The sequence below is a fragment of the Pristiophorus japonicus genome, chromosome 1, assembly GCF_044704955.1.
Source record: "Pristiophorus japonicus isolate sPriJap1 chromosome 1, sPriJap1.hap1, whole genome shotgun sequence".
Classification (NCBI taxonomy): domain Eukaryota; kingdom Metazoa; phylum Chordata; class Chondrichthyes; family Pristiophoridae; genus Pristiophorus; species Pristiophorus japonicus.
In genome coordinates this window covers 413,235,868-413,258,218 of record NC_091977.1, presented here as the reverse complement: position 1 = coordinate 413,258,218, position 22,351 = coordinate 413,235,868, and positions in this window count along the sequence as shown.

Genomic DNA, 22,351 nt, shown 5'->3' with positions numbered 1-22,351 from the left:
ACTTAAAGGGTTGATGATGGATAGGCAGTGGTAAACATTTATAGATCACATGGATGAACATCAACAATTGGACATCCCTGTCTGGTGTAAAAATAAAACAGGGAAGGTGGCTCAACTGCGGCTAACAAGGGAAATTAAGGATAATGGTAAATCCAAGGAAGAGGGATATAAATTGGCCAGATAAAGCAGCAAACCTGAGGATTGGGAGAAATTTAGAATTCAGCAGAGGAGGACAAAGGGTTGAATTAGGATGGGGAAAATAGAGTACGAGAGGAAGCTTGCTGGGAACATAAAAACTGACTGCAAAAGATTTTATAGATATGTGAAGAGGAAAAGATTAGTGAAGACAAACGTCGGTCCCTTGCAGTCGGACTCAGGTGAATTTATAATGGGGAACAAAGAAATGGCAGACCAATTGAACAAATACTTTGGTTCTGTCTTCACGAAGGAAGACACAAATAACCTTCCGCATGTACTAGGGGACCGAAGGTCTAGTGAGAAGGAGGAACTGAAGGATATCCTTATTAGGCGGGAAATTGTGTTGTGGAAATTGATGCGATTGAAGGCCGATAAATTCCCGGGGCCTAATTGTCTGCATCCCAGAGTACTTAAGGAAGTGGCCCGAGAAATAGTGGATGCATTGGTGATCATTTTCCAACAGTCTATCGACTCTGGATCAGTTCCTATGGACTGGAGGGTAGCTAATGTAACACCACTTTTTAAAAAAGGAGGGAGAGAGAAAACGGGTAATTATAGACCGGTTAGTCTGACATCAGTAATGGGGAAAATGTTGGAATTAATTATTAAGGATGAAATAGCAGTGCACTTGGAAAGCAGTGATAGGATCGGTCCAAGTCAGCATGGATTTATGAAAGGGAAATCATGCTTGGCAAATCTTCTGGAATTTTTTGAGGATGTAACTAATAGAGTGGACAAGGGAGAACCAGTGGATGTGGTGTATGTGGACATTCAAAAGGCCTTTGACAAGGTCCCACATAAGAGATTGGTGTGCAAAATCAAAGCACATGGTATTGGGGTAATGTACTGGCATGGTTAGAGAATTTGTTGGCAGACAGGAAGCAGATAGACAGGATAAACGGGTCCTTTTCGGAATAGGAGGCAGTGACTAGTGGAGTGCCGCAGGGCTCAATGCTGGTACCCCAGCTCTTTACAATATACATTAATGATTTGGATGAAGGAATTCAGTGTAATATCTCCAAGTTTGCAGATGACACTAAACTGGGTGGTGGTGTGAGCTGTGAGGAGGATGCTAAGAGGCTGCAGTGTGATTTGGACCGGATAGGTGAGTGGGCAAATGCATGACAGATGCAGTATAATGTGAATAAATGTGAGGTTATCCACTTTGGTGGCAAAACCACGAAGGCAGAATATTATCTGAATGGCGGCAGATTAGGAAAAGGGGAGGTGCAACGAGACCTGGGTGTCATGGTTCATCACTCATTGAAAGTTGGCATGCAGATACAGCAGGTGGTGAAGAAGGCAAATGGCATGTTGGCCTTCATAGCTAGGGGATTTGAGTATCGGAGCAGGGAGGTCTTACTGCAGTTGTACAGGGCCTTGGTGAGGTCTCACCTGGAATATTGTGTTCAGTTTTGGTCTCCTAATCTGAGGAAGGACATTCTTGCAATTGAGGGAGTGTAGCAAAGGTTCACCAGACTGATCCCAGGGATGGCTGGACTGACATATGAGGAGAGACTGGATCAACTGGGCCTTTATACACTGGAGTTTAGAAGTATGAGAGGGGATTTCATAGAAAGGTGTAAGATTCTGACGGGACTGGACAAGTTAGATGCGGGAAGAATGTTCCCGATGTTGGGGAAGTCCAGAACCAGGGGACATAGACTTAGGATAATGGGTAGGCCATTTAGGACTGAGATGAGGAGAAACTTCTTCACTCAGAGAGTTGTTAACCTGTGGAATTCCGTGCCGCAGAGAGTTGTTGATGCCAGTTCTTTGGATATATTCAAGAGGGAGTTAGATATGGCCCTTACGGCTAAAGGGATCAAGGGGTATGGAGAGAAAGCAGGAAAGGGGTACTGAGGGAATGATCTTATTGAATGGTGGTGCAGGCTCGAAGGGCCGAATGGCCTACTCCTGCACCTATTTTCTATGTTTCTATGTTTCTATGTTTCTATGATGCACGTTTCAATCTTTGTTTGATGTTTGGACTGCCCGTTCTGCCTGGCCATTGGATGCGGGCTTGAACGGGACAGATGTGACGTGCTTGATCCCATTGCGGGTCATGAATTCCCAGAATTCAGCACTGGTGAAGCACGGCCCATTGTCACTGACAAGGACATCAGGTAGGCTGTGCGTGGCAAACATGGCTCGTCGGCCTTCGATGCTGGCAGTGGATTTTCTTACAGACATTATTACACAATCAATCCATTTTGAGTAAGCATCCACAGCAACCAAAAACATTTTGCCAAGAATCAGGCCCGCAAAGTCAATGTGAATGCAGACCACACTTTGGAGGGCCATGACCACAAACTTAGCGGTGCCTCTCTGGGTGCTTTGCTCAGTTGAGAGCAAGTGTTGCACTGACACACGCATGACTCTAAATCTGAGTCGACGCGGACCATCACACATGGGATCTGGCTACAGCTTTCATCATTACTATGCCTGGGTGCGTACTGTGTAGTTCGCGTATGAACATTTCCCTGCCTTTCTTGGGAAAAACCACGCGATTACCTCACAAAAGACAGTCCGCCTGTATGGATATTTTGTCCTTGCACCGCTGGAACAGCTTGATCTCTTCATGCATCTCCGCTGGGATGCTGGGCCAGCTCCCATGGAGGACACAGTTTTTTACAAGGGACAGTAAATGATTCTGGCTGGTCCAGGTTCTGATCTGGCGGGCCATAACGGGTGACTTTTCGTTTTCAAATGCATCCATCAGCAAGAGCAAGTCTGCAGGCTGTGCCATTTTCACCCCGGTGGTGGGCAGTGGTAGCCGACTGAGAGCATCAGCGTAGTTCTCTGTGCCTGGTCTGTGGCGGATTACATAGTTGTATGCAGACAGCGTGAACGCCCATCTTTGGATACGGGCAGAGGCATTGGTGTTAATCCCTTTGCTCTCTGAGAATAGCAATATGAGTGGCTTATGGTCAGTTTCGAACTCAAACTTGAGACCAAATAGATACTGGTGCATTTTCTTCACCCTGTAAACACATGTCAGAGCTTCTTTTTCAATCATGCTGTAGGCCCTTTCAGCCTTGGACAAATTCCTGGATGCATAGGCGACCGGTTGCAATGTTCCCGATTTGTTAGCTTGTTGTAACACTCACCCGGCCCCATATGAAGACACATCGCAAGCTAGCACTAAACTTTTACATGGGTCATATAGAACAAGCAGTTTATAGGAACATAACAGATTTCTGGCTTTCTCAAAAGCAGTCTCTTGTGATTTCCCCCATACCCAGTCGTAGGGCTTCTAACAAGGTGCTTAACCTGGTAGGAAATAGTTGAGGCGTCCCAGGAACGACCGCAGCTCCGTCACGTTCTGTGGTCTCGGCGCATTCTTGATGGCCTCCGTCTTGGCGTCTGTGGATCTGATGCCATCTGCCGCGATTCTTCTCACTAAGAACTCGACCTCTGGCGTCAGGAAAACACACTTCGAGCGTTTCAACCTGAGTCCCACGCGATCTAGCCGACTTAGAACCTCTTTCAGGTTCTGCAAGTGTCCGATGGTGTCCCGACCTGTGACCAGTATGTCGTCCTGGAAAACCACGGTGCAAGGAACCGACTTTAGCAGGCTCTCCTTTGGAAAATTGCCGCGGCCGATCGAATTCCAAACGGGCATCTATTGTAGATGAACAGACCTTTGTGTATGTTGATGCAGGTGAGGCCTTTTGTAGATTCTGCCAGCTCCTGTGTCATGTAGGCCGAGGTCAGGTCCAACTTGGTGAACGTCTTTCCTCCTGCCAGGGTCGCAAATAGGTCGTCTGCCTTGGGTAGCGGGTACTGGTCCTGCAGCGAAAAACGGTTAATCGTTACTTTATAGTCCCCACAAATTCTGACCGTGCCGTCGCCTTTGAGAACTGGAACAATCGGACTGGCCCACTCGTTGAACTCCACCGGCGCGATGATGCCTTCTCACTGCAAGCTGTCCAGCTCAATTTCCATTTTCTCTCGCAAAATATATGGCACCGCCCGTGCCTTGTGGTGGATGGCTCATGTACCGCGAACCAAGTGGATCTGCACCTTCGCCCCCGAGAAACTTCCAATGCCTGACTCAAACAACGACGGGAACTTGCTCAGAACCTGGGCACATGAGGTCTCGACGGACGAGAGCGCTCGGCTGTCATCCCAGTTCCAGTGGATTTTTCCCAGCCAGCTTCTGCCAAACAGTGTGAGGCCATTTCCTGGTACAATCCATAGTGGGAGTTCGTGTACTGCTCCATCATAGGAGATTTTTACTGCTGCGCTGCCAATAACAGGGATCAGCTCCTTAGTGTAAGTTCTTAGCTTGGTATGAATGGGGCTAAGCTTGGGCCTGTGTGCCTTGTTGCACCACAGCCTGTCGAAGGCCTTTTTGCTCATGATAGACTGACTTGCACCCGTGTCCAGTTCCATGGATACTGGAATTCTGGTCAGTTCGACTTTTAGCATGATCGGTGGACATTTCCTGGTGAAGGTGTGTACCCCATACACTTCTGTCTCCTTGGTTTGAGTCTCTAGTTCAGCCTGATCTGCCATGGATCGATCCTCCTCTGCAATGTGGTGGTTTGAAGGGTTTGCAGCTCGTCTGCACATTCGCTGGAGGTGTGCCATTGTTCCACAGCCTCTGCACACATAGTGTTTGAAGCGGCATTGATGGGCTCGATGACACTTCCGCAGTGCCAACAAGGTGTTAACTACCTCGCATTAATGATTGATGGCGGACTCTGGGTCATCTGAGGTCATGCAGCTGCCGGCATGTACGTTCAGCCATATGCATTCCTGCCTGAAAACAACGTTACTTTGTGTACAGTACTTGCTGAAACCTCTTTATGCTGCGAAATTTGTTTGGTGTTTTCGCTGGTGGACATAAATGCCTGGGCTATCATTATGACTTTGCTCAGGTTCGGTGTTTCAACTATCAATAGTTTGCGAAGGTTAACCTCATGGCCAATGCCAAGCACAAAAAAGTCTCTTAACATTTGCTCAAGGAATCCATCAAAATCGCAATGTCCTGCAAGGCGCCTTAGTTCGGCGACGTAGCTCGCCACCTCCTGGCCTTCAGACCGTTGACACGTGTAGAACCGATACCTTGCCATCAGGACGCTTTCCTTCGGATTTAGGTGCTCCTGGACCAGCGTACACAGTTCTTCATACGATTTGGCTTTTGGTTTAACCGGAGCTAGAAGATTCTTCATGAGGCCATAGTTTGTTGCCCCACAGACGGTGAGGAGGATCGCCCTTCGTTTGGCATCGTTCTCGTCCCCTTCCAGCTCATTGGCCATGAAGTATTGGTCGAGTCACTCCAAGAAGGCCTCCCAATTGTCCCCTTCTGAGAATTTCTCCAGGATACCAACAGTTCTTTGCATTTTCGCGCAGTTGTTCATTGTCTCGTCGCAAGTTGTTAAGCTCATAATAAAATAATGCAACTGAGTACTGTAGACATAAGTAAGTGTGACCTTAGCTCCTTTATTCAAACTCCAGAGTGCCGGGACATCATGGGAGACCTGCTTATATACAGTGCTCCCAAGGGATGCTAGGATGGCGGTATGATACAGGTTGCCTAGGATTGCAACAGACTTTATGTGATCGGACCCCCTCCCTCCAGACCTACGTACCTGATGGATGGATTAGCATCCAAGCTGGCTGAAATTCCTCCACTGGTAAACTGGAGCGCTACCGTGGGACAGCTGATCAGATAGTGCAGCGTGCCAGGGCCATTTGATGAGGTCCAAGCCTCAAAATGGTCCAGGCCTCTCTGCTGGTTCACTGGGCAGGTGCCCAGCACGATCCACGCTTTCGAGTCAGATGTAAGCCTAGCTGGAAGTCGGAAGAACATAATTCTGTCTGGGTGAAATTATGACAGGGTCAGTGCTTAATGGAATGAAAATTAGACAGATTTTATAATCTTTCTCTTGCATAATTATCACCCAAGCATTGAAGAGAAAAATTTACCCTGAATTCTATGCCATCTCTTTAATCTATCTTAATCCCAGTCCACAATTCCTTCTCCTTGGACAATTGTTTACATTCACTCTATCCCTAAGTGATTTCTGCTACCCTCTAAACTACTACTCTATTACTCTTACATTTTTTGGTACTATCTAAAGCGAAGGATATTCCTGATAACTCTCAAATTATACATCACTGTGAAAATTTTGGCCTATTCCATGATGGCCATTATGATTTTCAGCATGGCTGTGCATTGATGATCTTGTTATCTTTATTACGCACGTCTGGAACTCTACTATTGAACACTTTGATGAATGATCTTTCAATGTATTTAGCTTCTCCGTTGTCACCATGTGCTTCGAAACATCATCGTCATCATCATCATCATCATAGGCAGTCCCTCGAAACGAGGATGACTTACTTCCACGCCAAAAAAGGATGAGTTCACAGGTGTTTCAATGAAGGACCTAATATTCCAGGTCCAGAACTACACCCTGAAGGGTGGAAGATGCCTGTGCGTGGAAGCGGCAGGTCAGGGCCATAAAAGGAGCGGCATGGAGTCTTACTACTTCAGGGAGCGGCGCGAGCTGGTACAGGAGGGCGACGGTAGCGAAGAGTGACGTCACCAAGGTCCAGGTTGGTGATTGGAGCGTGGACAGATACAGCAGGGGCTGCGAGAGACTGTAGAGGGATGTGATCGGGGCCAAGGAGAGGTGTGAGTTCGGGGCTGGGCCCCAGGGGCAGCACGGGCCAGCCCACACTGCGATATGTGTGCGCACTAGGTCCATGCAGTCATGATATGGCAATGAGTAAACCTGTTCGTGGTTTTTCAGTTTCCTGTCCAATCTCTCAATCTATGTTGCAGTTAATAGCTCATCTTCTGATTTTTTTTTTTCCCATCATCTCAGGGATTCCAATCGGCTCAGTTCTCTCTTTCTCCACTGTGTTTCTTCTTCACGAGTAATCTCCTCTATATATTATCGAACCTCATTCACATTTCTAATTTACATTCAATCACTTCCTTTAGATTGCATACTGCCAGTACTCATAAAGTGCTCCAGTGCAGTCCCTGAATCATTTAAAAATTCGGCTCCATAGCACCTGAGTTTTTGGCACTATGAGTGCCATATTGTGGTGAAAATGGCATCTGCCCGGTGCATGCACACTTCTGGTGCAGGTCGTGCTTGATACCATCTTGGTGAGGATGATAGGGCAGGTGTTAGGAGCATGCACTGGAAATATGTTAAGTGGGCACATCGTGATGTCAATGCTGATTTGACACCAGCACAGTCATTTTCATTCTCAACACTTGAGCTAATGTCCTGTCATCCTCGCACAGTTGAACAGCAAGGATGCCCTACGAGTGATATTTAAAAGGTTTAGCAACCACTCTAAGGTTATTTGCTGATTAATTTCTACTGGTTCTGTGTAAGTTTATGGAAGTGTTTGGAGATTTCTACAGTTGTTTAAGGTTGGTGAGCCTCCACAGCTCCTTGGGATAGAGAATTCCAAAGATTCACGACGCTCTGAGAAAAGAAATCCCCCCTCATTTCTGTCTTAAATGGGCAACTCCTTATTCTGAAACTATGCCCCCTAGTTCTGGATTCCCCCATGAGGGGAAACATTGGCCCTGAAATTCCGACGTTCCCGGGCCAGTACGAAGTTTGTACAGACCTGGGAAGGCATCAGAAAAGCTGGTTTTCGACGCGTACTGTGCTTGTGCTGAAAACCGGCTTTTCCAATCTGTCGAGTTTCTGGCTTGACAGATCATCCGCAGATTGGGAGCGACGACATTTGTAAGTGCAAATTTCCGATAATTATGCATTCAAATGTCCTCAAAAATCTTGCGCCTGCAAAAGCAGGCGCATAGTCTACTTTTACAGGCGCAAGTGTTTTAAAAAACACAAACATATAAAAATAAAGTTATAAAAACATATATTATCATTAAAAATCCTCCTCACAACGGTAAGTTTATTTTTAAAAACTTTTTTAAAAATCGGGAAAATATATATATTTTTAACTTTAATTTAAATGAAAGTATGTATATTTTCTTTTTTTTATTAATGTTTTAGGTGTTTGAGGCTGTTTCGCAATCATAGTAATAGGTGTTTAGGACCTTACGGAACTCCTATTGCTACGAATGAGTATATACTTTACCTGATTGGCTGCCCAGAGCCATGTGACTCCAGCTCCAGGCCTGCGCACGTCCTGATGTGCACACGCTGCGACGCGCAGTCAGGAGAGGCCACAGTATTGGAAAGTCGAACGTGGGCAGTAGCTTAAGGTAGATGCATATTTTTTCTCTAAAATGCCTACGGGAGGGACAAAACGGAATTTCAGGGCTGTTGTCTCTGCATCTACCCTGTTGAGCCCCCTCAGAATATTATATGTTTCAATAAGATCACCTCATTCTTCTAAACTCCAATGAGTATAGGCCCAACCTGCTCAACCTTTCTTCATATGACAATCCTTCATCTCAGGAGTCAACCTCATGAACCTTCTCTGAACTGCCTCCAATGCAAGTATATCCTTCCTTAAGTAAGGAGACCAAAACTATACACAATACTCCAGGTGTGGTCTTACCAACGCCCTGTACAGTTGCAACAGGACTTCCCTGCTATTATACTCCAGCCCCTTGCAATAAAGGCCAACATTTTGTCTTCTTGATTACTTGCTGTACCTGCATGCTAACTTTTTGTGTTTAATGTACAAGAACTGCCAGATCCCTCTACTGCCGCATTTTATAATCTTTCCCAATTAAATAGTAATTTGCTTTTTTATTTTTCCTACCATAGTGGATAACCTCACATTTTCCCACATTATACTCCAGCTGCCAAATTTTTGCCCAATCACTGAACCTATCTATTTCCCTTTGTAGATTCTTTACAGCCTCCTTACAACTTGCTTTCCCACCTATCTTTGTATCATCAGCAAATTTGGCTACATTGCACTCAATCTCTTCATCCAAGTCATTAATATAATTGTAAATAGTTGAGGCCCCAGCACTAATCCTTGTGGCACCCCACGAGTTACAGTTTGCCAACCTGAAAATTACCAATTTTCCCAACTCTCAACTCTCTATGTTCTAGCCAATCCTCTAGCCACACTAATATATTATCCCCAACCCCGTGAGCTCTTATCTTGTGCAGTAATCTTTTATGTGGCACCTTATCAAATGCATTCCGGAAATCCAAATACACGACATCTACTGGTTCCCCTTTATGCAACCTGCTCGTTACATCCTCAAAGAACTCCAGCAAATTTGTCAAACATGATTTCCCTTTCATAAAACCATGCTGACTCTACGGGCCCAAGTTTCCACAAGAAAAAAAACGGGCGCCCCTCCGAGCTGGGCGCCCGTTTTTCACGCCTAAAACGGCGCCTAAAAAAATCCTCGGTATTCTCCACCGACTTACAGGTCCTGTGGCACTCGGCGCAGCCGGCACGAGCTGTGGGGGGGGCGGAGCCAGGTCCCTGCGCTAAAAACAGTGCCGGGACCTCTGCACATGCGCGCTACAGTCGGCACACAAGTGCAGTAACTCCAGGCGCTGAACTGTGTGGGAGGAGCCCGAAGCACACAGCCCCTAGCCCTGTCCGAATGGCCTCACTGGGGCTGCGTGAATGAGGCTCCTCCCACGGCCAGCTCCTGCTCCCCTCCCGACCAGATCCGACATTCGCTCCCCCCCCACCCCCCCGACACCCGAGACCCGCTCCCCCCCACCCCGCCCCGACCCAACACCCGCTCTCCCCCCCCGCCCCGACCCGAGACCCGAGACCTGCTCCCCCCCGCCCCGACAGAGACCCAAGACCCGCTCCCCCCCGCCCCGACCGAGACCCGAGACCCGCTCTCCCCCCCCACCGCCCCGACCCGAGTCCCGCTCCCCGCCCCGACCCGAGGCCCGCTCCCCCCCAACGACCCAACACCCGCTCCCCCCCACCGACCCGACACCCGCTCCCCCCCCCCCCCGCCGACCCGACACCTGCTCCCCCGACCCGACACCCACTCCTGTTCTCCGACCCCCCCCCTCTTCCCTCCCTTCCCTCCCTCTCTCCCCCCCTCCATCCCTCTCTCTCCTCCCCTCCCTCCCTCTCTCTACCCCCCTCCCTCCCTCTCTTTCCCCCCCTCCCTCCCTCTCTCTCCCCCCCTCCCTCCCTCTCTCCCCCCTCCCTCCCTCTCTCTCCCCCCCCTCCCTCTCTCTTCCCCCCCCTCCCTCTCTCTCTCTCCCCCCTCCCTCCCTCTCTCTCCCCCCCCTCTCTCTCCCCCCCTCCCTCCCTCTCTCTCCCCCCCTCCCTCCCTCTCTCTCTCCCCCCTCCCTCTCCCCCTCCCTCCCTCCCTCTCTCCCCTTCTCTCTCTCCTCCCTCTCTCCCCTCTCTCCCTCCCTCTCTCGCTCAGCGGCACGAACAGCTGCAGAATTCTCCCTGGCTGAAGCACTTTCACACAGGTAGGAAGATGGTTTATTTAATCTTTTCTTGGCTTATAAATGTTTATTCAGGTTGGATTTATTTGTATAATATTTGTAGAAGTATAAATAAGGATTTATTGTCGAATTTAATGAGTTCCCTTCCCCCTCCCCCCCACCTCGTTCTGGGCGCCTAATTTGTAACCTGCGCCTGATTTTTTAATGTGTAGAACAGGTTTTTTCAGTTCTACAAAAATCTTCACTGGCGCCATTCTACTTTAGTTTGGAGTACATTTTCACTGTGGAAACTTTCAAATCAGGCGTCAGTGGCCGGACACGCCCCCTTTTGAAGAAAAAATTCTGTTCTAAACTAGAACTGTTCTACCTGACTAGAACTGCAGAAAAAAAAATGTGGAGAATTGCAATTTCTAAAATAGTCCGTTCTCCACCAGTTGCTCCTAAAAATCAGGCGCGAATAATGTGGAAACTTGGGCCCTACTTGACTATATTTTGATTTTCTAAATGTCCTGCTAATACTTCCTTAATGATGGACTCCAGCATTTTCCTAATGACAGATGTTAGGCTAACTGGTCTATAGTTTCCTGATTTCTGTCTCCCTCCTTTCTTAAATAGTGCGTTACATTTGCAATTTTCCAGTCCACTGGGACCTCTCCAGAATACAGGGAATTTGGGTAGATTACAAACAATGCATCCACTATCTCTGCAGCCATTTCTTTTAAGACCCTAGGATGCAGCCATCAGGTCCAAGGAACTTGTCCACCTTTAGTCCCATTAGTTTGCCTAGTACTTTTTCTCTAGTGATAGTGATTGTGTTAAGTCCCACCCACTCCCCCCACGCGCCCCAATAGCTCCTTGATTATCAATTATTGGGATGTTTTTAGTGTCTTGTACCGTGAAGATCGATACAAAGTATTTGTTCAAAGTCTCCACCATTTCCCTGTTATCCAGTATTAATTGCTGAGTCTCATCCTCTAAGGGACCAACATTTAATTTAGCTACTCGCTTCCTTTTTATATACCTGTAGAAGCTTTTACTGTCTGTTTTAATATTTTTTGCTAGTTTACTCTCATATGCTATCTTGTCTGCTCCAGTTACCTTCTCCCTTGGCCTGCATCATGACAGGTAGATGGAGCAGAGGCAGCAAAGAAGCGGACAAGCTGCTCACAGAGGGTGGAGGAGGAGGGGGAGAAGGTCTCTCAGCAGGATCCTGTGATCCTAGGGTCCTGTGAGAGCAATTTTCTTACCTCAGTCTGAGCCTGGAGCAGTGTTGAGGCATCTGCACTTTATGGAGGAGGTGCTCAAAGAACTCTGACACCTCTTGTAACCACAACTGTAATAGAGCTCCACCTAGTGAACTACTGCTCCACCTAGTGGACTACTGTGGTAATGCAACTACTGCTGTAGATAATAAAAGGGTCATGTAAGTCACATGATGTATTGGAGCCATCTTGTATGGTGTGTTGCTTTGTGATGTCGTAAGAATATATCACATTGGAGATGCATGATAGGATAATTGGAATCCCTAGCTGAAATTTTTGTTGGTGGAAGATCCAGCCAAACAACAGAGATTTTGAGTGTTTCTTTGTTTTGCAGAACAGCTAACAATCCAAGGTAAATCACAAGCACACTTGGCTGAACTGAACAGTCCAGTTGGCTGCACCTATGGGAATTATAGGGCACTTGGGTGAGTTCCATCTCAACCGAGAGACTTTCGGAGTGTACTTGGAGTGGCTAGAAATGTTTTTCACCACAAATAGTATCGTCGAGGTCCCCGATGATAAAAACCATAACCGGGTGGTGTTAGAAAGAAAACGGGCTATTTTCCTGACAAAAGCAGGCCCCGAGGTATATGAAACCCTGAAAAATGTGCTTATTCCTATCAAGCCAAAGGACACGCCACTGATGGAGTTTCTAACCAAGTTATAACAACACTGCAGTCGTGAGCCCCTGGAAATTGCTGAAAGTTATCATTTTGGAATAAAAAATCAATTAACTGCCGAGAGTATCAGAGAGTACATTGTAGCTTTAAAAAAGCTATCCATTTACTGTCATTTCTGAAAATTTCATGACTGAGAATTGCTTGACCGCTGTGTTTGTGGGATGAAAAATGAAGCAATCAGAAGAAAGTTGTTTACCACCTATAACTTGACTTTTAGCTTGCCAGACTGCTATGGCAATGGACATGGCTGACCAATACTCCCGAGAATTTCATGCCATTTCCAGTCGTCAGACAACTGAGGTGAATCGCCTGCAGGTTAAAAATAAATGGCAGTGGGGCCCCAAGGCCTCAGCAACTGGCCAAGGTAACAGTACATTGAAGTCATGCTATCAGTGTCTGGGACAAGACATTGCCGCATGCCAACTGAAGAGTAAACCGATGTTCAATGCTAGAAGTAGAAATCGCCAGAGACTACATAGCATAGAAGAGAAGCAACAGGATGAGAAGGTTCTGGAGATTCATGTCATCAAGAGCACAAGGGTACCGAAGTATCGTCATCCAAGTAGACATTGCAGGAACCAGGATACCCATGACAATCGACACTGATGCAGCTGTGAGCGTAGTACCGGAATCGCTATATCATAGAATCATAGAAAATTACAGCACGGAAGGAGGCCATTTCAGCCCATTGTGTCCGTGCCATGTTCCATGCCAAATAATGACAAGTTCCATGATTTTCCAATGGAGAATTCGAAGATAGAGCTGCGAGGCTACTCAGAAGGGCTAATCCCTGTGGTAGGACGTATCACCATACCGGTGAAATACAAGACTCATAGAAATTTACAGCATCGAAGGAGGCCATTTCAGCTCATCATGTCCGTGCCAGCTGCCCAAGAGATGTCCAGCCCAATCCTACTTTCCAGCTATTGGTCCATAGCCCTGCAGGTTACGGCACTTTAAGTGCACATCCAAGTACTTTTTAAATGTGGTGAGGGTTTCTGCCTCTACCACCCTTGCAGGCAGTGATTTCCAGATCCCCACCGTCCTCTGCATGAAGACATTTCCCCTCAAATCTCCTCTAAACCTCCCCTCAATTACTTTAAACTATGCCCCCTGGTTGTTGACCCCTCCACCAAGGGAAACAGGTCCTTCCTATCCACTCTATCCAGGCCCCTCATAATTGTATACATTTCAATCAGGTCTCCCTTCAGCCTTCTCTATTCCAAAGAAAACAAACCAGCATCTCCAATCTTTCCTTGTAGCCAAAATTTTCCAGTCCAGGCAACATTCTTGTAAATTTCCTCTGCACCCTTTCCAGTGCAATCACATATTTCCTATAATGTGGTGACCAGAACTGCACACAGTATTCCAGCTGCGGCCTAACTAGTGTTTTATACAGTTCAAGCATATCGTCCTTGCTCTTGTATTCCATGCCTCCACTAATAAAGGCAAGTATTCCATCTGCCTTCTTAACCACCTTATCTACTGGCCTGCTACCTGCAGGCATCTGTGGACCTGCACTCCAAGGTCCCTTTGTTCCTCTAGACTTTTCAGTGTTATACCATTTAATGTGTATTCCCTTGCCTTGTTAGACCTCTCCAAATGCATTACCTCATACTTATCCACATTGAATTCCATTTGCCACTGTTTTGCCCACCTGACCAGTACATTGATATCTTCCTGCAGTCGGTAGCTTTCTTCTTCATTATCAACCATACAGCCTATTTTCATGTCATCTGCAAACTTCTTAATCCTACCCCCAACATTCAAGTCTAAGTCAATTATATACACCACAAAAAGCAAGGGACCCAGCACTGAGCCCTGCGAAACCCCACTGGATTCAGCCTTTCAGTTACAAAAACATCCATCAAACATTACCCTTTGCTTCCTGTCTCTGAACCAATTTTGGATCCAACTTGCCACTTTGACCTGGATCCCATGGGCTTTTACTTTTATGACCAGTCTGCCATGTGGGATCTTATCAAAAGCTTTGCTAAAATCCACATACACTACATCATATGCACTGCCCTCATCGACCCTCCTGGTTACCTCTTCGAAAAATTCAATCAAGTTAGTCAGACACGACCTTGCCTTAACAAATCCAAGCTGACTTTCTTTGATTAATCCACGTCTTTCCAAATGAAGATTTATCTTGTCCCTCAGGATTTTTTCCAATAATTTAACCACCACTGAAGTTAAGCTGACTGGTGTGTAATTACTCGGTCTATCCCTTTCTCCCTTTTTAAACAAAGGTACAACATTAGCAGTCCTCCAGTCCTCTGGCACCACACCTGAAGCCAGAGAGGACTGGAAAATGATGGTCAGAACCTCTGCTATTTCCTCCTTTGCTTCTCTTAACAGCCTGGAATACATTTCATCTGGGCCTGGAGATTTATCCACGTTCAAAGCTGCTAAGCTCCTTAATACTGCCTCTCTCACTATGTTTATCTTATCTAATATTTCACACTCCTCCTCCCTCATTGCAAAGTCTGCATCGCCCCTCCCTTTTGTGAAAACAGATGCAAAGTATTCTTTAAGAATCATACCCACATCTTCTGCCTCCACACACAGATTTCCTTTATGGTTTCTAATAGGCCCTACCCTTTCTCTAGTTATTTTCTTGCTCTTAATGTATTTATAAAACATCTTTGGGTTTTCCATGATTTTACTTGACAACATTCTATCAGGCTGTCTCTTTGCTTTCCTGATATCTTTTTTAATTACACTCCTGCACTTCTTATACTCTTTTAGAGTATCTTCAATATTCAGTTCTTGGTATCTATCATAAGCTTCCCTTTTTATCTTTATCTTACTCTGTTTGCCCCTTGACATCCAGGGGGCTTTAGATTTGTTAGCCCCACCCTTTTTCTTTAAGGGAACATACTTGCTCTGCACCCTCCGGATCTCCTCCTTGAATGCCTCTCACTGCTCTGACACTGATTTACCATCAAGTAGCTGTTTCCAGTCCACTTTGGCCAAATCACATCTAAGCTCAGCAAAATTGGCTTTACCCCAATGGAGAACTTTTATTCCTGGTCCATCTTTATCCTTTTCCATAACTACCCTAAATCTTACTGAATTATGATCACTCGCACCAAAATGCTCTCCCACTGATACCCCTTTTACCTGCCCCTCTTCAATCCCCAAAACAAAGTCCAGAACCGCAATCTCCCTTGTTGGGCTTGTTACATACTGGCTAAAGAAGTTCTTCTGAATGCATTTTAGGAATTCTGCACCCTCTGTACCATTTACACTACATTTTCCCAGTTAATCTTAGAGTAGTTGAAATCCCCCACTATTGCAGCTCTATAGTTTTTGCATTTTGCAGCAATTTGCCCACATATCTGTTCTTCTATCACCCTCTATCCCAGTTGTAAGCATCGAATCCCCAAGGATTTGCGTTTTAATATTTTTCTCACCCGCAGAAAGAGCTTGGAAGCTCTTTGTGGAAGAGGCCTGGGTGCTGCTCCATGTTGGACTTAGAATGATGGGCAGAGGTTCTGGGAAGTCAATGGCCAAGCTAAGGCAATTCATCGCAGGCGATGAGCAAATGGACTGTGTTTTGTTAAACAATGTAAACTTGTCAAGTGAACTGATCGAGCCATTACCTGGATGAGATACCAGAACAATCGAAAGCCATTAAGCCTAGACTGCTCGGAAGCGAAACCCATCACTGGAAAAACAGGAAACTTCAAAACAAAGGAAGAAACTTTAGACACACCCACAGGAAATTCTCGCAACAAACTTTATTCAGCCTGAAAAGGCAAACGAACTTGGGATATAAAAGAGGTGGTTTGGGTCACAGCTCTCTCTCTCTCGCCTCGCTGCTTCACCCCGACAAGAATCCAACCCTCCATATTGGGACAGAGAGAAGAAACCAGAAGAAACACCTTTTCATTGGAAGAAGCAGCGAGTAAGCCGCTGAATTGGTGAGCATCTTTTCTGCACACACATCTTTTAAGATCACAGCCACAGTGTGATGGGGTATCGTGCGTTCTCCCAACCAAATTCTTAGGGGTTTACAGGGAGGTGTTTTAGACGTGGGTACTTCACGTCAGGGGCCTGTTTAGACAGGCCACACTGTGTATTGTACTGCATTTGTTTGTTTTACACACTAGGGTGTGTGTGGTTGTACTGGGTGCAGGTGTGTGTTTTAACGTAATAAAGCATTGCCGGTTGAGACCGAGGTATTTGTCTGTGACTCGTTCATCTGTTCCGTACAGTAATAATTGCCAGCGTTAGAACTATTGTAAAGTGGGGGTGCTTCGAAAACACCTAAGAGAAACCACTTACACAGTAGAGTGATCACCCATTTTTTGTTCTTCAATTCAACCCTTCGTTTGATGACCCCTCTAACATATCATCCCTTCATTTAGCTGTAATTGTTTCTTTCATTAATACAGCGACCTCCCCCTCCTTTTTTACTCCTCTCTATCCCATCTGAAAACCCTGTAACCAGGAATGTTGAGCTGCCATACCTGCCCTTCTTTCAGCCATGTGTCAGTAATAGCTATAATATCGTACTCCCAAGTGTCTTTCTGTGCTCTCAGATCATCTGCCTTATTTCCTATACTCCTTGCATTGAAGTATATACCATTTAGTGGTGTCAAATTCCCTTGTTGTCTATTTTCTAGCCCTTGTTTTCTCTGTCTTCCAAATTCACTTTCTACTTTTCTGCTGCCCAATTCCAGCTTTGCTTCTCTCCCCAGTAAATCTATTCTCCGGTTTCCATCCCTCTGCCAAGCTCGTTTAAATCCTCCCCAACAGCACTAGAAAAACCTCCCATGAGGATATTGGTCCCAGCTATGTTGAAGTGCAACCCGTCCGGCTTGTACAGGTCTCACCTCCCCCAGAAACGGTCCCAATGCCTCAGGAATCTAAAGCCCTCTTACCTGCACCATCTCTTGAGCCATGCATTCATCTCCTCTATCCTCCTATTTTTATACTCACTAGCTCATGGTACTGGCAGTAACACAGAGATTACTACTGTTGAGGTCCTCCTTTTTAATCTCTCTCCTAGCTCCCTAAGCTCTGCCTACAGGACCTTATTCCTCTTTCTACCTATGTCAATAGTACCAATATGGACCACGACCTCTGGCTGTTCACCCTCTCCCCCCAAAATGTCTTGCAGCCGCTTGATAACATCCTTGACCCTGGCATCAGGGAGGAAACATACCATCCTGGAGTCACGTCTCCGGGCACAGAAATGCCTGTCTGCTCCCCTGACTATCGAATCCCCTACCACTATAGCTCTTCCATTCTTCTTCCTCCCCTCCCCCCCCCGTGAAGATGTGCTACCTGTGGTGCCATGGACTTGGCTCTGGCTGCACTCCCCAGAGGCACCATCGCCCTCACCAGTACTCAGAACAGAATACTGGTTGGAGAGCGAGATGGACTCTCGGAACTCCTGCATGTCCTGCCTGGTCCTGGTGTCAGGTGGTCACTCATTGTCTCTCTGCCTGCACACTTTTAAGCTGCAGGATGACCACCTCTAGAAACTTGCTATCCACAAAGTTGTCAGTCTCACGGATGCACCGCAGTGACTCCGGCCGCCGCTCAAGCCTTGAAACACGGAGCTCAAGTTGCTGCAGCTGGAGACACCTCCTGCATATATGGTCATCCAGGCTGCGCGAAGCATCCAGGACTTCCCACATGGCACAGGATGTGCAATCCATGGGACTGAGCTGCCCTGCCATGCCTCAAGTTAATGGACTCGGAACTACCCAGCAGAAATAAACTTTAAAACTTAGCAAAACATACTCAGCAGCTACCATCAGTTTCAGTTTCAGAGCTTGCCTCTCTTAGTAGTGTCAGGAGCCAAGCCTGCCGTAATAGGTAGAAATTGGTTGGGATCAATGAAGCTGGATTGGAATGAGATTTTTCATGTTGAAACAAGATTTGAATCAAAGGATGATGTCATCAAGCAGTATCCAAAGTTGTTCAGCGAAACAGGAAGTCTGATCCAAGGCTTCAAGGCAAGTGTCAGAGTGCAGAAGGACGCTAGACCAGTTTACTGTGTCATATCCTGTACCATATGCACTCAAGGAGAAAGTTGATCAAGAATTCAAAAGACTAGAGACTGAAAACATTATTTCTAAGGTAGATCTAAGTAATTGGGCTATACCCATTGTTGTTGTAACTAAGTCAGATGGTAATGCTGTTGCTTTGTCCAGATTGCCATTGCCATCATAAGTTACACCCAATAGGGAAGAATTATTCTATTTTTCATACATTGATGAACTGCCAGTCTCAGTTGAAGAGATTGGTAGAGCAACAAAACATGACACAGTTATGTCTAAGATGTATGATTACATAGTAAATGGCTGGCCAAACCAGGTATCAGAGAAAGATATTTATCCATACTTTGTTAGTAGGAATTAATTATCAGTGGATAAAGATTGTATCATGTGGGGTGCAAGAGCAGTTATCCCAAATAAGTTCAGGTCCAAATTGTTAGGAGATCTTCATGACCAGCACCTGGGAATGTGCTTGAACAAGAGTTTTGCATGCAGTTACTTATGGTGGCCTGGCTTAGATAAAGATATAGAGTGCATCGTTAGTCAATGTACAACATGTCAATCATTAAGCAAGAAAAACCATCAGTACCATTACAGCCATGGAAATCGCCTCCCAGGGTATGGCAAAGGTTACGTGTAGATTTTGCTGAGCTAGAAGGGCAGCAATTGTTCATTGTGATTGATAGTCATTTGAAGTAGATAGAGGTGTTTCCAATGCAGAAAATTACAACAAGTAAAACACTAGACAATTTGCAAAGATAGTTTTCTTCATATGGCTTCCCAGAAGAAATTCTGTCTGATAATGGGCTGCAATTTTGTTCAAAAGAATTTGCATAGGTCATGAGCAGAAATGGTGTGAAACATACCAAAGTTCCACTGTAGCTCCTTGCTTCAAATGGTGTATCAGAGTGCACCGTACAAATTGTAAAATGTGTCCTCATCAAGCAAATGTTGGATCCAAACGAAAGAAATGGCAGTAGTCGTTGGACCACAAACTAGCAAATTTTCTGATTACTTATCGTAATACTCCTCATACAACTACTAGTAGAACACCAGCAGAGTTGTTTCGCAAATGACAGCCACGAACTAGGTTCTCGTGGTTAAAGCTGAACTTGGCACAGTCAGTAGAAGAGAAACAATTAAGACAGAAAGAAAATCATGATAGAGATAGAGTAAGAGAGAGAAGTGTGAAATTGAATAAGGTTAGAGTGAAGAACCATCACCATAAATGGTTAAAGTGGTTACCAGGAAGAGTAGTGAAGATATGTGGCCCTCGCACATATTTGGTCAAGATGTTGGAAGAAGGGACTGAGTGTAATGTAGCCAAGTTTGCTGACGATACAAAGATGGGAGGAAAATCAATGTGTGAGGAGGACACAAAAAGTCTGTAAAAGAACATAGACAAGCTAAGTGAGTGGGCAAAAATTTGGCAGATGGAGTATAATGTTGGAAAGTCATGCACTTTGGCAGAAAAAAAATTAAAGAGCATGTTATTATTTAAATGGAGATAGTTTGAAAGTGCTGCAGTACAGCGGGACCTGGGGATACTTGTGCATGAAACACAAAAGGATAGTATGCAGGTACAGCATGTGATCAGGAAGGCCAATGGTATCTTGGCCTTTATTACAAAGGGAATGGAGTATAAAAGCAGGGAAGTCTTGCTACAGTTATACAGGGTATTGGTGAGGCCACACCTGGAATACTGCGTGCAGTTTTGGTTTCCATATTTACAAAAGAATATACTTGCTTTGGAGGCAGTTCAGAGAAGGTTCACTAGGTTGATTCTGGGGATGAGGAGGTTGACTTATGAGGAAAGGTTAGAAACATAGAAAATAGGTGCAGGAGCAGGCCATTCAGCCCTTCTAGCCTGCACCGCCATTCAATGAGTTCATGGCTGAACATGAAACTTCAGTACCCCCTTCCTGCTTTCTCGCCATAACCCTTGATCCCCCGAGTAGTAATAGAGGGCCTCTACTCATTGGAATTCAGAAGAATGAGAGGTAATCTTATCAAAACGTATAAGATTATGAGGGGGCTTGACAAGGTGGATGCAGAGAGGATGTTTCCACTGATGAGGGAGACTAGAACTAGAGGGCATGATCTTAGAATAAGGGGATGCCCATTTAAAACAGAGATGAGGATAAATTTCTTCTCTCAGAGGGTTGTAAATCTGTGGAATTTGTTGCCTCAGCTGTGGAAGCTGGGACATTGAATAAATTTAAGACAGAAATAGACAGTTTCTTAAACGATAAGGGGATAAGGGGTTATGGAGAGTGGGCGAGGAAGTGGAGCTGAGTCCATGATCAGATCAGCCATGATCTTATTGCATGGTGCAGTAGGCTCGAGGGGCCGTATGGCCTACTCTTGTTCCTATTTCTTATGTTCTTATGTTTGATCATGGAATGGTTAGGTTTGTTTACATTGATCATATTTTAGTGACAGATGTGGAAGGATTTGAAAGTTGGAATGATTTGATTATTTCTGATGAGTCAGATAGTCTTGTTACAAGTAGAGTACCAATAGTAGATCCTACATCAGATGTACTAGAAACAAGTCCAAGAGAAGGTCACAATTTAAGTCTGAGTCCGAGTCAGACAGACAAACAGTCGGCAGACAAACAGTTGTAGTTATCTGAAGTTATAGAGAGTCCAAATGTAAATCAAAGTTTGCCCTCGGCGAAAAACTCTCCTCAGGCTCAGCCAAGAATGAGTCTAAGTTCGACACCACGTTTTGAAAGTTCTGTTCGAGAGCGAACATATCCTCTTCATGAATCTGTCACAAGACCTTTTATTATTAATACATCAGTAATTGCATTACATCAGCAGTCGACTAGGTGGAGCTCTATAACAGTAAAGCCGTTTGAATGTCAAAGGGTGGTGGTTAGATTGTCTCCTGTTGGCATGAATGTTACTTGCCACTCATCAGCCCAAGCCTTAATGTTATCCAGATCTTGCTGCATGCTTGCACAGACTGCTTCATTATCTGAGGAGTTGCGAATGGAACTGAACACTGTGCAATCATCAGCGAACATCCACTGCTGACCTTATGATGGAGGGAAGGTCATTGATGAAGCAGCTGAAGATGGTTGGGCCTAGGACACTGCTCTGAGGAACTCAAGCAGTGATGTCCTGTGGATGTGATGATTGGCCTCCAACAACCACAAACATATTCCTTTGTGCTAGTTATGACTAGCTGCCTTGATGTCAAGCACAGTAACTCTCACCTCACCTCTTGCATTCTGTTCTTTCGGCATAAAAAGTCACAGACAAAGATGATGGAATGGAAACCCAATATGCAGGCATGAATTTGCAGGCTAGTGATGAGTAGCCCATCACGTCATCCACTATTTGGATGGCTTCCCTAAATTAGGATTGGTGCTGCATGAAGTGGTTATTAGAATACTTCCCCTCTGCACCTGTACAATCTCCATAGGCCAGTATTGCAGCATGGCTGTAATGAGCTGATGGCAGGTTTGCTGCTGCAGTTAATCATTGGTTTTATTGCATCTGTCCTTGCAGGTGTACTTGCAGCTGATGGCACAGTTTTACATCTATCTTTTTGCTGACCTAGGCCCTGGGAAGACAGTTCTCCATGGTCATCACTAGGTAGGTGTTCTTAGGTCTGCGGAAATTAATTGTGGCATCTTAGCAGGCATTGATCTTGCTGGTATGTCTTCTAACATGCAGTCTCAGTGAGCTTATGCAATTGAGGAGCTGCTGAGAACATAAGAACATAAGAATTAGGAACAGGAGTAGGCCATCTAGCCCCACGAGCCCGCTCCGCCATTCAATAAGATCATGGCTGATCTGGCCGTGGACTCAGCTCCACTTACCCGCCCGCTC